At 38.4% G+C, this 15,409-nt stretch overlaps 1 protein-coding gene and 1 long non-coding RNA gene across 5 annotated transcripts in view; one reads left to right on the plus strand and one right to left on the minus strand.

Moving 5' to 3' along the window:
* The window catches only part of LOC120248470, a 201,602-nt gene that overhangs the window by 170,856 nt on the left and 15,337 nt on the right, over positions 1–15,409 (plus strand). For all 3 annotated transcript variants that reach the window (XR_005532580.1, XR_005532581.1, XR_005532582.1), the window contains exon 3: positions 11,541–11,635. This is a non-coding gene — a long non-coding RNA (uncharacterized LOC120248470). The remainder of the gene's footprint in view (positions 1–11,540; positions 11,636–15,409) is intronic.
* UMAD1 (UBAP1-MVB12-associated (UMA) domain containing 1) overlaps positions 1–15,409 on the minus strand; it is a 221,675-nt gene that overhangs the window by 79,841 nt on the left and 126,425 nt on the right. The gene's annotated exons all lie outside the window — the stretch shown is intronic.

The raw sequence follows: 15,409 nt of genomic DNA on the forward strand, positions 1-15,409 counted from the left end.
AATATGAAAAGCTGTGAATGCAGAAGACTGTTTTCTTTCTTTTAACCAGAAAAGAATTATCTAGAACTGCTTATCTGAGAATGCAGTCTATAAAGCACTAGTTTTGAGGGGTTCACATGGAAAAATTATTTCTATGGTCGAAAGTATGAGAAAAATCTGCAGAATGCCTTCCCTTCCAGTTGATTTCCAATGCACTTTAACATATTAAAGGCTCTGAGAAATTCTTCAGTAAAGAACTTTACAACTTTTTTTCACAATGTACTTGACTGGAGCATTGTATTCACTGATACCTTTTAAACATTTCACAGGGATCTATGAATACACCACGGAAAATGCTGATAGAACATTTCTGAAGTTAAAATTGGTTAAGGAATATATTATTTTTGCCTGACTCTTCAGATGACCCTCAAAGTTGCCAAATTTGTTATTCAGCTTTGGAACATTTTCCACAGTGCTAACCTACACTTATTTTCTTGCTATCTTTCCACAACAACCCCCCCCCCCCACCCCATCAGTTCATCCGATGGCATTTGGGGCGGACTAGCAGGATGTGTCTGCATTCTACTACATACTTCTGATTCCAGAAGAGTTGATAATCTATAGAGAGAGAACAGGAGAGCCAGGCACCTTGAAGACACAGGAGAAAGCCCCAGTGATCAGAAAGATCTCCCCCACATACTCCACCAATTAGAGATTCATTAGGGTTAATGAGCTCCTCTTTTAAAATGCAAATACCCTCTGGGAGTGTTTGCTTATTAGTCATTCACCAAGTGAAGTAGTGGAAAGAATAGTGGAATGGCCACTCCATTAACTCCTTTTCATTCTTGAGTCACACACTCATTATACAGGGAGCCTGGCGTGGCAAGGGAATGGCTTTGGAATCTGACAGAACTCGACCCAAATCCTTTACCAAATCCATGACCTTGTGCAAGGCATGTCACTTCTCAGAGCCTCAATTTCCTCATCAGAAAAATGGGAATAATGATACGTGTATAATAAGGCTGCTATGAAGATAAAATGAGAAAACATGTGAAATGCTAACTGCGAGAAGAAGGGGCGGGGGCGGGGGGGAGTTGGGGAGAGATCAAGGTTTCCTCCTAAGCATAGTCCTCTGCGCTTCTGCCCTGTCACGTAGCTGCTGCCCTTCCCGCCCCAGAGGAGGGAGGATAGAAGAGGCCTCATGTGTAATCTCATTTAGTGCTCTTGGCAGTCTTGTGAGGTATGCTTTATTATATCCATGTAAGAATGGCAGGCCTGGTGTTGGAATCCAAGCCTGCTGACAATGCCAGATCATTACATAATCTCACACTGCCTCCCATTACTTATCAAAACCTGAGTTCTCCAACTCTGCCTAACACACGTTGCCCTGGAGCCCCCCACCCCCACCCCGTTCACATTAGTTTTCCCTTCCAGGTTTTCCAATACTACCCATTTGCTCCTCGGTTTCCACTATAATGAAGTATGGAAGAAGAGCAAAGAGACAGAAAGCAAAAAGTACTAATTGCTGAAGGCATGCCCCCCATGCCCCCCCCCCCCGTTGCTGTCAGGTCTCTGAGGATGACAATTGTGATAGGGGGTGGGGGGAGGGGAGGGAATCAAGAATAGGGATCCCTAAGCCACAGAGGGAAGAACGAAGTTAGCAAACCAAAATGGGAAAGAGTTCAAGCTGACTAGGAATTAAAGAAGAGCAAATCAGGAGGACACCAAGAACATATTAAATTAGCACACCCAAATTATTATGCCCTGAATTCACTAAGGACAGGATACAACTGACACAGTGGCATCATTCTGATAATAAAAGTCAATAAACATCTGTTGGTTGATTTGACTGTGGAGGGCGTGACGAGGGGAACAGATAAGAAAGACAGACTTTTGAAAATTTTTAAAAAATGTTTTATTTCTGAGAGAGAGAGAGAGAGAGACAGACAGCATGAGCAGCGGAGGGTCACAGAGAGAGGGAGACACAGAATCCGAAACAGGCTCCAGGCTCGTGAGCTGGCTGTCAGCACAGAGCCCGACGCGGGGCTCGAACCCACAAACCGTGAGATCATGACCTGAGCTGAAGTCGGACGCTTAACCGACTGAGCCACCCAGGCGCCCCAAGAAAGACAGTTCTATACATATAGTAATGGCTTATAAAAAGAATGAAGTCTAAATTCTTGTTAAAAGATTAAAAAAAATTTTTTAATGTTTATTTTTGAGAGAGAGACAGAGAGTGAGCAGGGGAGGGACAGGGAGACAAAGCAGGCTTCAGGCTCTGAGCTGTCAGCACAGAAACCTAAGCGGGGCTCGAATCCATGAACTGTGAGATCATGACCAGTGCCAAAGTTGGACACTTAACTGAGCCACCCAAGCGTCCCTGAATGCTTGTTAAAATACGAAAAAAATTAAGGGTTCAAGAGAATAATCTACTTTTTACACTAGTGTGGATCTTAGTTTTAATATATATTTATATACAACTTTTAGGCATCATGTTAGATTTTAATTTTCTGACTGCTATTAAAATCACACAGCTACAACCCTGCTTACTACTTTAAAGACTTAGGGTCACACTGAATACTGAAACACATTTACTCAGGGAAGCAAGAGTATCAACAAATCCAACTGAGGGGAGACCCACTGATCAGTCCTACCGGCCTGCTTTTAATTAACTTCTCCTGGGATCCCACAGATGTCTTTAGGTCTGAGTCTTGTTACCTTGTAGCTACAGGTAATAATTTTTCTGGAAGATCTTAAAGCAACCAGAAACATCAATTAAGCCGTAACACTATTGTTAAACAGTTATACCCAGGTATTCTTACTTTGGGACTGGAGGACTAGAGATGCAAAAGGCCCCCCATATTAATTTTGTACAGTATTGCATCATGCTGTGCAAATCTGCCTTCAAAGGATTTTTATTACTCTCTTTTCTCAATCTGAATTTATTTATATACTGCAAGAGTAACTTCGGCTAACCATTCCTGACACTGGATCCCAAAATGTTGCTGAAAGAAAGCTCCACAAAGTGCTGCTCTGAGCCTTCCACTGACAACAGGTTCTATATCCTCTGTGAAAACAAACAGAACTGACACATAAAGGATTTTCAGTGTGTATGGCCTGAGGCCAAAATTTGTAAATAGCAAAGGGTAGGCTCATGCCACTAGGTTATCTGGTATACAGAGACACAGACTCAAAAGCACTGCCTGTTGTGGGTAAAATGATGGCATTGATCTATTACTAATAATGCGTCCTAGGTAGGAGAGGTATTGACATCATGTCAGTCACAGTCAGGAGGGTTCAGACTCCTTATCAACCATCAGGATAAATTTGTGAAATTACTGGTGGGTGTTAGGGGTTCTGTTCGGTCCATTTTCAACATAGAAAAATAAGTGATCCCATGAAATCAAATGAATGTTTCAAACATAGCATCCATTGGCCCAGCTAAAGCTATTAGGTAGGTAAGCTTCTCAATCTCTTGAAATTGAGTTCTTAGACTCATAAAAGGGTTTTAGTGTAATAGAAAATTGCAAAGAAATTTTCCAGAAGAAATAGTAAGAGTGGTATATGAAATATAATCAGCTTCAAGTTTCATTCATTTAAGAAATATTTGTTAAACACATGTAATCCTGTCCCCACCCTCACAGCATTTCCATTCTAGAAGGGATTTCAACTCCAGCAAATGCAAATCACAAAAACTGGCAGTAGAAATGAGCCAGAGACTAAAAATTATGGGAGTCCCCCCATCAGTTAAGGAACAGAAATTTGTATGGAGCACACTGTGGAAAGGGTGGACAGTTATAACAAAACCAAATTCCATTAATATGGCTTTGCCCTCACTCCAGTGACAGCTCCTTTCATTAAATATATATATATATCACTCATTAGTATAATTACTTTTAATGTAAGTCAAATATTAAACATGGTCTTATATCACACAAAAGGTTGAAGACAATATTTCTGAAAATACAGCAACATTAGTTGAAGAAAAGCTGGTATTAAAAAATATGAATCACTTACAATCATAGATCCCAATTAGAAGCAAAGCCACACATGGCAGATAGGATGTGGCAGCATGTGATAACTGGATGAAGACCAAGAGTTTGATTTCAAAATGCAGAAGAGCCTGGTTGGTTTTACTGAAGATGTCACACTTATCCTTTGGTTATACAACATAAATGTCTGAAATTACTATCCTGAGGGCTACAACATACTGTCTTTAAAATATTCACATGAGAAAAAAGAAGTGGTCCCTTTAAGAACTCGGGTAAACCTTGACACCACAAGGCCTGAGTAAGTCCTAACCTGTTCATTGGCCCCTGACCAAAGCAGGCAGGCAGCCACAGTGAATTGCCACTTAGCATCCTGAGGAAGAAGGGCCTTGAATGAAAAAGGACCCAGATCAAAGCTGAGAATTGCCAACTCAGGCCTGGCCATCCTTTGCTATATTTATGAAACTTTTACTTGGGCTACAATATATGGACAGAGTGGAAAAGAAAGTGCATCATGGGATAGCCTGGGATGAATGTGCCCCAAAGGAAGGCAGAGAGCAGAGCCTTCACAGGCACTAACACAGGTAAATTCTGAGACATCTCCCTCCCAGTGGGGCAGTGCATCTCACATCTCAGCATGTTTAAGAATCACCAAGGGTGCAAATTCCTGAGTCTTAAAAGACATTCAGACTTGTGAACTCTGGTGAAGCACCTAAGGGTCAGAAGTTTTAGCAAGCATTCCAGGAGATTCTAATGCAGGTAGTTCATGAACAACACTTGGAGAAACACCGAAGCCGACTTAGATAACCTTATATGGTTAACAGATTACCATCTGCCTAATTTTTGGAATGACGGTCCCCTCCCTCCTCCTCTCCTTCCTTCCCACATTGTTTAAATATTTGGAGAGTACATATCTCTGTGTTAAGGTTGGGGCTCAATGAGGTAAGTTCTCAAAAGAACTGAAAGCAGGGTCTTCAAGAAATATCTGTACATCCATGTTTAGAACAGCAGCATTCACAGGAGCCAAAAGGTAGAAGTAACCCAAGCATCCATCAACAGATGAATGGATAAACAAAGTATGATACATGCACACAATGGAACATTATTGAGCCTTAGAAGGAAGGAAATTCTGACACAGGCTACAACATGAATGAACTTTGAAGACATTATGCTAAGTGAAATAAATCAGTCATAAAAAGACAAATACCGTATGATTCCATTTACATGAGGTGCCTAGGATAGTCAAATTCACAGAGACAGAAAATAGGATGGTGGTTGCCAAGGCAGGAGGGAGGGAAGAATGGAAAGATGTTTTATCAGCATGAGAGTATGAGTTTTGCAAAGAAAGACTAACAACCTCTAAATGTCCTTTACTGAACTATACAATTAAAAATGGTTAAAATGGTAAAATTTATGTGTATTTTACCACAGTTAAATATCAGACATTTTTAAAAAATATTTTATTTTGAGAGAGAGAGAAAGAGAGCGCACACATGTGAGCGGGGAAGGGAAAGAGAGAGAATTCCAATAGGCTCCGTGCTGAGCTGTCAGCACACAGTCCAACACGGGGCTTGATCCCAAGAATAATGGTATCCTGACCTGAGCTGAAATTGAGAGTCAGATGCTTCACTGACGGAGCCACCCAGGGGCCCCTAAATACAAGATGTTTTAAAAATCAAATAGATTATCCTCTTAGAATAAAGTGATGGAAGTTAAAGGTATGTCTACTACTAGTTAATACTCTATTGTACATTTTATTCTAGTTTCATTTTAATAAGTGTTCTCATATACATTAATCTTTATTCCATATTCCTATTTTCATAAATACATGTATTTAAAGAAAAAGGGCAAATCAAGTGAAGGAAGTTGTGTGTTTTCTGTCTCTCTGCCACACAACTGGTTATGGCTCCATAAAGGGCTGGGCTGTAAGAAATAGTCTGAGCAGCTGTCCAGTTCCAATGCCTACAGTAAAAAAGTAAGAACCAATGTTAGGAGAGCACACTTTGGCCACTCTGTACTAGTACAGTAATGTTGTTTCTGTTGACATGTATCTGCAAGCTTATCTGTACTTCAAGTAAACAACACAGTGTTGGTGATGGTCAATACCAGCATACTATACTTAAATATCTCAACTGCTGGTTATAGAAATACAATTTTTTGAATAACTTGAATCAAGAAACCTAAAGTATTACATACTAAATACACAGATAGAACACAATTATAGATTATGCAACTTCACAGTTAATATGCAAATGATCTACAACAAAATAACCTAAACTTCCTTTAGGGAAGAGACATTTTTCTATCACCTTAAGCTCTGATGTCACTAGGATGAGGAGGGGAGGTTGTAGACCATGAAGTCTTGGTGTTTAGGGGAAGGGGTTCAGTATCAACCAGTCAATTCTAAGGTGCCCACTGCTGGCTTGTGCTTTCCCACAGAAATCCCACCTAGGAGATTAACGGAGTTCGCGGAAGGGAAAAAAAAAGGGAGTAACAGGGTAGGGGGTAAAGACCATTCCTTGCGGGAAATGTCCCTCAACCCAAACCTCAACCAGCTAATATTTATTCAGTCTTCACACCTCAGCTTCCACCTCCCTTCCTCGTGCCTCCTCGCCACACTCCTGTATGTTCCGGTCCCTCTCCAAAGCACCGCACACATTTGCAATCACTTAACTGTATGCACTCACTTGTTTAATTAGTTGTTGTTCCCACTAGACTGTCAGTTCCACCAAGGCAGTGATGTGCTTATTTTATTTGCCACAATACTCCCAGCATCTTGTATGGTGACTGGTACCAAAAATGCACATGGTGGGGCCAGTGAAATGCTTATTTTCTGACTGATGCATTACTGCAAGCGGGGCATTGTCAAAAAGATGGTGTAAAGGAAGCTGAAGATAATGCACCATGATTGGTAAAAGGAAAGAAGTTCATTCATCGTGCTCAGGACTGGGTGAAAGGTAGAGGATGAACCAAGGGCTTAAGGAGAGAGAGATCAATAAGCACAGCTCTGATGTAAAGGTCGGACACGATTTCTGCAATAAGGAAGAACGACGAGGTAGACCAGCTGTGAGATACTTGGAAACACTTCCCAACAGTCTGTTAAGGGTAGAATGAAAAGGACAGAGTCCATGGTGACTTTGAAACCAGAGAGGAGATTTTACTGGGTTCTATGTAGTTACAGTGAGTTTACGATAATGGCATGAAATAGAAGTGGTAGCTGGGATTCCAAAGGACTTCTGATAAAATACTTTTATTTATCTTATGGTATTCAGTGCTGTGTCTTTAAGTATTTATCACCAGTGTGTATTTAATAAATTTTCAAATACCTTCCTTAAAAAAAAACCATAGTACCACATTAAAATATATGCGAACATATTTGTGATACAAAAGTGTCTCTAAAAATAGTTGCAATGTTCAAAACAATCTACAGTTCTTTCAATTTATAAAGAAGGATTCGCTCATATCATGACTGGTTAAACGGTAAAACCATTTGCCATTTTAAAGTTCGAAAAATTGTAGATGGCTTATGTGCTTTTAAACTTCTATTTCTAATTTATTACTACCTAATTCCACAGCATTGCTCAGTTTCATAAATTTGATATTCTTGAAATCAGGCTTGTTTATTAAATCCTCACTATATATTTATACCTTCATGACTCAGTGATTTCAAATAAATTCAGTAGTCTCCTAGGGGCAGGCTTAGTGAAATTAGGATTCATTTGGACATGTGCCTAATTGCAACACATTAAAAAAAAGTTCCAATCTCAAGCAGCTTCTCTTTTTTTAAGACTTAAAAGACTAGGACAGAAAGACAAACATATTAACCAACCAGCTCTGTTATGCAAAGTCTCGGAGTAGCTGCCTCATTCCATTCAACCTGTCTCAATCAGATTCCTTCTCTTCTCACACTCACCTACCTTGCCTATCTCCACACTTAAAAAAGCAAACCTCCCTCCTGTTGCTCTCAGACTCTCTCTGTCACCTTCCTGGAAGGCACATCAGCCCTAGTGAGAGGAAGGGAATACGGAGAACCTATCAGTCAAAGAGAAAAGCAAAACATAGCTCTCCCAACAAGGCTTCCTGAGGAGGAAACTACTATGCTCACCTCTCTGTACCGGGCCAGCTGATCTATAGATCATGCATCTACTTACACACTGCAGAACAAAAGACTTCGGTAAGAAATGCATAAAGAATATGGTTTCTTGTTAAGCCTGACTCTAAAATTAAGCAAACAGAGGATTTAGGAAGAAATTTCTCAGACTGCGAGACCCTATACAGAAGTGAGATTAAATGAGCTGGAGAACTTAGGTTGGTTTAGGCCCCGAGTTCTCAAAATAGTAAGTGGACTCATTTTCAAACATGAGTAGACAATAGAAACATTCTACTATGGTCTGAATGTGTCCTCTCAAAATTCCTATGTTGCAATCCTAACCCCCAAAGATGATAGTATACTGGCGGAGGGGCCTCTGGGAGGTACTTAGGTCACGATGATAGAGGATTCATGAATAGGATTAGTGCCTTAAATAAGAGCCCCCACAAAGCTCCCTAGCCCCTTTTGTCAGCTGAGGACATGGGAGGAGATACCTGTTCTGAACCAGGAAGAGGGCCCTCAACAGAAAGCAACAACACTGGTGCCTTGATCTTGGACTCTCCAGCCTTCCATATTGTGAAAAATTAATTTCCGTTGTTTATAAACTACCTAATCTCTGGCATTTTGCTATAGCAGCCCAAATGGACTAAGATACATTCCAAAATAAAATACATAAATTATTTGGGGGCATATCCATCATTTCTGATTATCCAAATATCTGTTTCCCTATCAGACTAGTGAGCTAGTCTTTTTATTTCCCAATTTTTATGGGCAGAACATGTTTTTGAAAGTTAGTCAACCAGCCTATCTGTCCATCGGTCTATCCATGTGTCCATTCATCCATCCAGGTCCCTCTTCCTGCTTCTCTCTCTTCCTCAAGAATCGAGTCCCGGCAGGTAAGCAGTGGCAGGATTTCAGAGCCCAAGTGAGGAGAGGAGGATATAGGGGAGACTGGCCTATATCTCCCCTGGTTCAGACTGGTTCAGACTACTGGAGTCCAAGCAGGGTCAACATGACTCCAGATCATCTCATCTGTGCCATAAAGGGCTCAAAGAATGAGGAGGACAATTTGAAGGGGCGCCCACTGGCCAAGTCTGGGGCATTGGAAGCATCAAAATAAATAATGATAATAACAGATTATAATCCATGAAAAAATACCCAGGGTGTCCAGGTGGCTCAGTTGTTTAAGCATTTGACTCTCAATTTCAGCTCAGGTTATAATCTCACAGTTTGTGAGATGGAGCCCCACATCAGGCTCTGTCCTGACAGTGCAGAGCCTGCTTGGGATTCTCTCTCTTCTCCTCTCTTTGTCCCTCCCCATACCTCCACACATACTCTCTCTCTCAAAATAAATAAATTTTTAAAAATATATCCATAAATCACAAAATATTTAAAATCCATGCACCCATGCTCATATAAACAAAAGAATGAATAAATTAAAGAAATATGAGAAGGAAGCTCTTCCTTGCAGTGGAATGCCAACTGATGAATGCAGAAGGAATGAAGTAATTAGAAGATCACCATTTGGCAACTATCATGATAATAATTAAATCAGCCAGGAAGCCTAGATAGATGCTAAAACTAGTGGGTGGGAGGTTGATAAGAAACAGGATATTACACAGTCTGAAAGCACCACTCCCCACAAGCTGATCATAAAGAGAGAATGAGTAACTTGACACTAGAGAAATCTGGTCGACATGACTAAGTAAGTGATCACGGAATGTAGCAAACTGGAATTGTGCACTCCCGTATAGGATGCAGTGAGAAGAATAAATTGCTTCTGTGATATTCCTAAGAGAAATGCATCACCTAAATCTAATTTCGAGGACATATCAGATAATCCCAAACCAAGGGATGTTTGATAAAATAAACAGTCTGTAATCTTCAAAAGTAGGTACTGAAAAGTCAAGGAGAGACTAAGGAACTAGTACAGATTGAAGGAGACTATAAGGGACAGGGCAACTCAGTTTAACAGGATTGTGAACGGGATCCTTTCGCTATCAAGTACATCAATAGAACAAAACATAAATGGGGGTCTAGGGCTTCCATGGGTAATTTCCTGATTCTAATGACCTATGTAGGAGCTATGTCTGCTTTTAGCAACTACATATCTAAAGTATTTGGAAGTAATGACACGTCATCTTGCTAATTTACTTTCAAATGGTAAAACAAAAAGCTCTTTGTTTTTTGCAACTTTTCTGTAAGTTCAAAATTATTTCAAAATAAACAAAAAACAAATGAGAAGAGTAATTAGGGTAGTTAGAATACATAGATATGATACAAAGATAGACACTAGACAGAAGTATAGGTGGAGGTGGAGATAAGGATCTCAATGGCTCCATTAACCCATTACCCACCAACCCGAACAGAAGTAATCCTTTATTCTTTCCACTTTTTAAAGACATTTTCACTTGTAAATGACTACACAGAAAAGTAGCACGCACAACCACACAAGGATATTTCATAGCCAACAAAAGCTCTAACATAGTTCAGACCACTGAGCAATGTCTATCTAAGGAGGAGAGGCAGAGACTAACTGAACAACAGAATCAGATGATACAATAACATGTATCCAGGCTGGTCTTGTTTATTTCCTTACACAGCACTCATCTTTAAAAGATTTTAAGTATTTTTTCCTACTTTCCAAGGAAATTGTGACAACTTCATGAAAGGGGATAATCTCTTTACAACAACTTTAAGAAGGAATATTTTTGCTTATTTAACAGGTAATAATAACAATAATAAAGATATTTAAAGTTCCCAGCATCACAAAATGCCTAAGTGGTATAGTTAGTAGTCAAATTAGCTCTGTCTCGGTTTAAGACCCATGTGCTTTCTAACATAATTGTAAGAGGAAATTGTGTACTCTGAATTCTCCCCATGAATAATATCCACCTTCAGAAGGGCATACTGTCAGAAGCAAACCGGATCCATTTATGGTCTTCAATTTCTTCATTTTGCCTCCTTTTTGTGAATGTATTGAATCTGAGTAGACTGAGCACAGTGTCTATTTCCGGTTTCATTTCACTTAACGAGAAGTACACTGACCATGTGCTTTTATAACATTGTGCAAGGGGCACCTGGGTGGCTCAGTCGGTTAAGCATCCAACTTTGGCTCAAATCATGATCTCATGGTTCATAAGTTCCAGCCCCACATCAGGTCTGCACAGAGCCTGTTTCGGATCCTCCCTTTCTCCCTGACCCTCCCCTGCTTGCATGCATGCTCGCTCGCTCTCCCTCTCTCTCTCCAAAATAAACAAACATATAAAATTAAAAAAAAAAAAAAAAAGACTTTGTGCGAAACAAACCAAATACCACATGGAACAAGGTGTCTATTGAAGCAGTTGTGTTGTTGATTCTTAACTAACTATGCTAGTGGTGTAATTACTTCTGGCCCTTATGTTTCATTTCTATTTTCTCTTAAGGACTTGGAACCAGTTTTTACATCTCCTTAATGAAAGCCTATCACTTTACCTCTACAGTTTCTGATACTTCATTGGTAGCTAAGACACGGAAGCAACCTTTGAGCTAATCTTGACTGCTGTCCTCCATCCCTGCTTGTGAACCTGCTTCATAGGTGAGATTGGGAACACAGCGTCCTCGTTGTTCATTCTAGTTCTCTCCTCCCAGCTGCCAAGCGCAACAAACATCCACAGAAACACACCCTACAGCATCTGCCTTCTTAAAAATATAATTTCTATTCTCAAAAGATAGGATTCTTAAGTTCTCATACTCTAATTCTACTGTCATTTTGGAGATAGTGAATTCTTTTTATTTTGACAAAGGAAATATGTATTTTAGTAACACCAGCCTCAGCTTACAGACCACTTAGAGCAAGTCACAACTATCTGTAGTTCATCTGACCTAGTTTCACTTTACAAATTAGATAAGACAGTGCAACCGTCCTGTCTCTTATGAGGATTAAATGAGATCCTAGATGTTAGTTTCCTAAAAATCAGCAAAACCATCATCCCAAAAGAGGATCTCATTTCTAGATCAGACTTGGCCAGGGGATATGGGTGTCCACACAAGAGATTATGTACCAGACATTCTGCTATTGTGGCTGATGTAGGCACAGAAGGTCAATAATGTGGATTAACTAGGATTAAAGTATTATTTTCTGATTACATTTGTGGTTTAACTTTCTCAGTATTTAAAACTATTCTTAAGATAAAGCAATAAAAGAAAACCCTTAAAATGAATAAGTCATAAAACAGCAAATTTAAGTGTTTAGAAAATTAGAAATAAACTGTTTAAACTCAGAAAAAATATTTTTATTATATATGCAGTAACATGTATATATATAACCTAGACATCTTTTCTTACCTCTGAGACGGTGATACAAAATATGTAACACAAACATGTATATCTCACATGTACATATGTGTAAAGCTTTCAAGTAAATAAGTGGTATATAAGGAAATAGAGAATTATGGGAAATAATCAGAAGAACAGAAAGATATAGGAGAATATGGGGGGGGAAATTAGAGAATAAAACTGAAAGATTTTCTTTTTTCCCTTACTCTGAAATTTATTTTCCATTAGTATTTAAAAAGTTTCTTCCCAAATTACTATATTCCTAAAAAGAAACAGAGAAGGAAAATAGAGAACAAGTAAGAAAAGGGAAGTTTAAAAAAAGAGAGAATGGAAAAAAGTAAATTTAGAGTAGCACAAAATGACAGGGTTTTCTTTGTAGGAGTGATTTACCTAATGTAACGATAGACTATTTTCATATTTAAAAATTTCAAACTCTGTGACTTGCTTCTTCATTCAAAATATAAGGCTAGAGAAGATGGTTTGGATTTGGCTGAGACAGCACCGCAATGCAGGAGAAACATGGAGTTTACAAATGATCAGAATTCTACAACTCTATTTTTAAAACAGTTTTCCAGGTTACTGTTTTTCTCTATCTTTATCCCAGATATCAATTCTCCCTATCCAAATTTAGAAATGATATGGTCACAAACCCCAAAGCATAAATGGTAGCAAACTCAAAACAAAAACTGTTAGCATTAATAAGAGCTCAATAAGGAGGATAAATACAAAATAAATATATAAAGCTCTAAAGCTTGCAAATAACTATATATATATATAATATATAAAATATAATGAAATTATCCAATTCCCAGCAGCCACAAAATACACATGGAAATAAATTTTTTTGAATTCTAGGGCCCATGTGAATAAACTACAAAACTTTACTGAGGAGGGTTTAATAAAAACACTTGAATAAATGGAGAACCATCCCTGGATAGGATTATATAAATCCTATGACATATAAATATGTCAATTCTTGCTACATAAATTTTAGAAATACCAGGAAGGTAATTCCAGTGAAATCCTCATTTTTCCCACTTAAGTTGGCAATGTATGTATTTTAAAGCTGTACTAATAAAAATTTAAAACGCAAGAACAAATCAAATAATTTTTAACAGATTTAGGGAGAGAATTTGTGCCCTGTATACTATTATACTTTCAAAAATCTAAATTAATTAAAAAATAAACTAGAAAGAAGACAGATCAGTGACACAGAAAACTCAGAAATGGATCCTAGGATATAGAAAACTTTAGTACATTCAGTTCATGTCAATGAAATTTTACTGAATAGCTAGGTGTCAGGTACTGTGTCACCAGAAAAGTAAACTGGTAATCTCTTTCCAGAAAGCAGTCTGGCAATATGTACTAAGAATTCTTAAAGAGTTTATATACTCTTAGTAAATGCACTTTTAGAATATATTCTAAGGAGTGGTCAGGCATTAGTTTAAATATTTATTCAAAGATGTTTAATATAGGGTTATTTACAATAGTAAAAACCGGGAAAAATAGGAGAATTAATAAATTATGGTATATCTGTACAATGGAATAATATATAGCCATTATGTTTAAAAACATTAATATATGTTCATACAATAGAAGATTATTTAACAATGAGAATAATCAACTACAATAATTGCATATAATGTGGGTGAATCTCACAAACAGTATTTTTTAGTGGAAGAACAAGAAACAAAAAGTATACAAGTATGACTGTGTATATATGCATTTCATACACATAAAACAATCTCTGCTTTAAGAAGTCAGAATAACTTTGGGAAGCTGGATAAAATGACTGAAGGGGAATTTGGTGGAGGTTCTAGAACTCTGTAATTTCTTTTTTTGTTTTTAATTTTTTTTTTTGTAATGTTTTATTTATTTCTGAGAGAGAGAGAGGCAGCGTGAGCAGGGGAGTGTCAGAGAGAGAGGGAGACACAGAATCTGAAATAGGCTCCAGGCTCTGAGCTAGCTGTCAGCACAGAGCCCGACACGGGGCTTGAACTCACGAACTGTGAGATCATGACCTGAGCTGAAGTTGGACACTTAACCGGCTGAGCCACCCAGGTGCCCCTAGAACTCTGTAATTTCTATTTTGTGATCTAGAAGCTAATGAAATTGTATGAAAAATCACTGAAATTAAAATGTGTACATTTCTGTATGTATGCTATTTGTCAATAAAAAAGGTTTCAAAATTAATGACCTGAAAAAATTTCCCCAATATTAAAGTAGGAAGAAAATCAGGCTATAAAACTGTGCATGAAATGTAGGTTCAGTAGTGTGAATAAAAGAACAGCACAGAAAAATTCCTACAAGGAAACCCGCAGTAGGGGGCTTAAGATGGGGCTGGGTAGAGGAGCTGGTAGAAAACAGGGAAAGATCCCTATGGTATCTTTATAAGAATCATTTGTTAGGAAAGCTTGGCTTGGAGAAGAGATGGTGATGGCCAGAGGCTGTGCAGAATAAAAAGGGAAAGTGGTTAAATTCTGATAGAAAAGAGTCAATAGAGAGGGAAAGGTACAGTAAATATACTGAAAAAGAACCAACTAATGCCTCTTCACAGGCTGATAATTTTATACATAAGAAGCTAACTCAGAAAAGGGGTAAAAAGAGCTTGACTGCAATAGGGACACAAAATACACAAAAGAGTTCTTTTTCATAGAGCTTTGCAAATTATTAGCATGTCAAGAAACTTGACAATTTTCCCCTCTGTGTATAGCCACTTGTATTCTTTCATGAAGCCTTCAGATTATCATATTATCTGGATTAGGAAATTGTTAGAAGAGTTTTAACCAGATGATAATCAATCTCTCAATTCAGAATACTTCAGGCTAAAATAAAGACCAGGTCAAGTATAGTGACAGCAGGTGTGGTGGCAAGGAGCATTTCTACTCCATGTCAGTTGTGTAATTTGAGACAAGTTACTTAACCTCGCTGTGTCTGAGTGGCCTCATCTGAAAAATGAGGAAGACAATAATAGATTGATAAGAGGCTTAAATGAGATCATCCACATAAAATGCTTAGCCCAACATGAGGCACA

This window comes from Hyaena hyaena, unplaced genomic scaffold, assembly GCF_003009895.1.
Source record: "Hyaena hyaena isolate Hyena2069 unplaced genomic scaffold, ASM300989v1 scaffold_590, whole genome shotgun sequence".
Classification (NCBI taxonomy): Eukaryota; Metazoa; Chordata; class Mammalia; order Carnivora; family Hyaenidae; genus Hyaena; species Hyaena hyaena.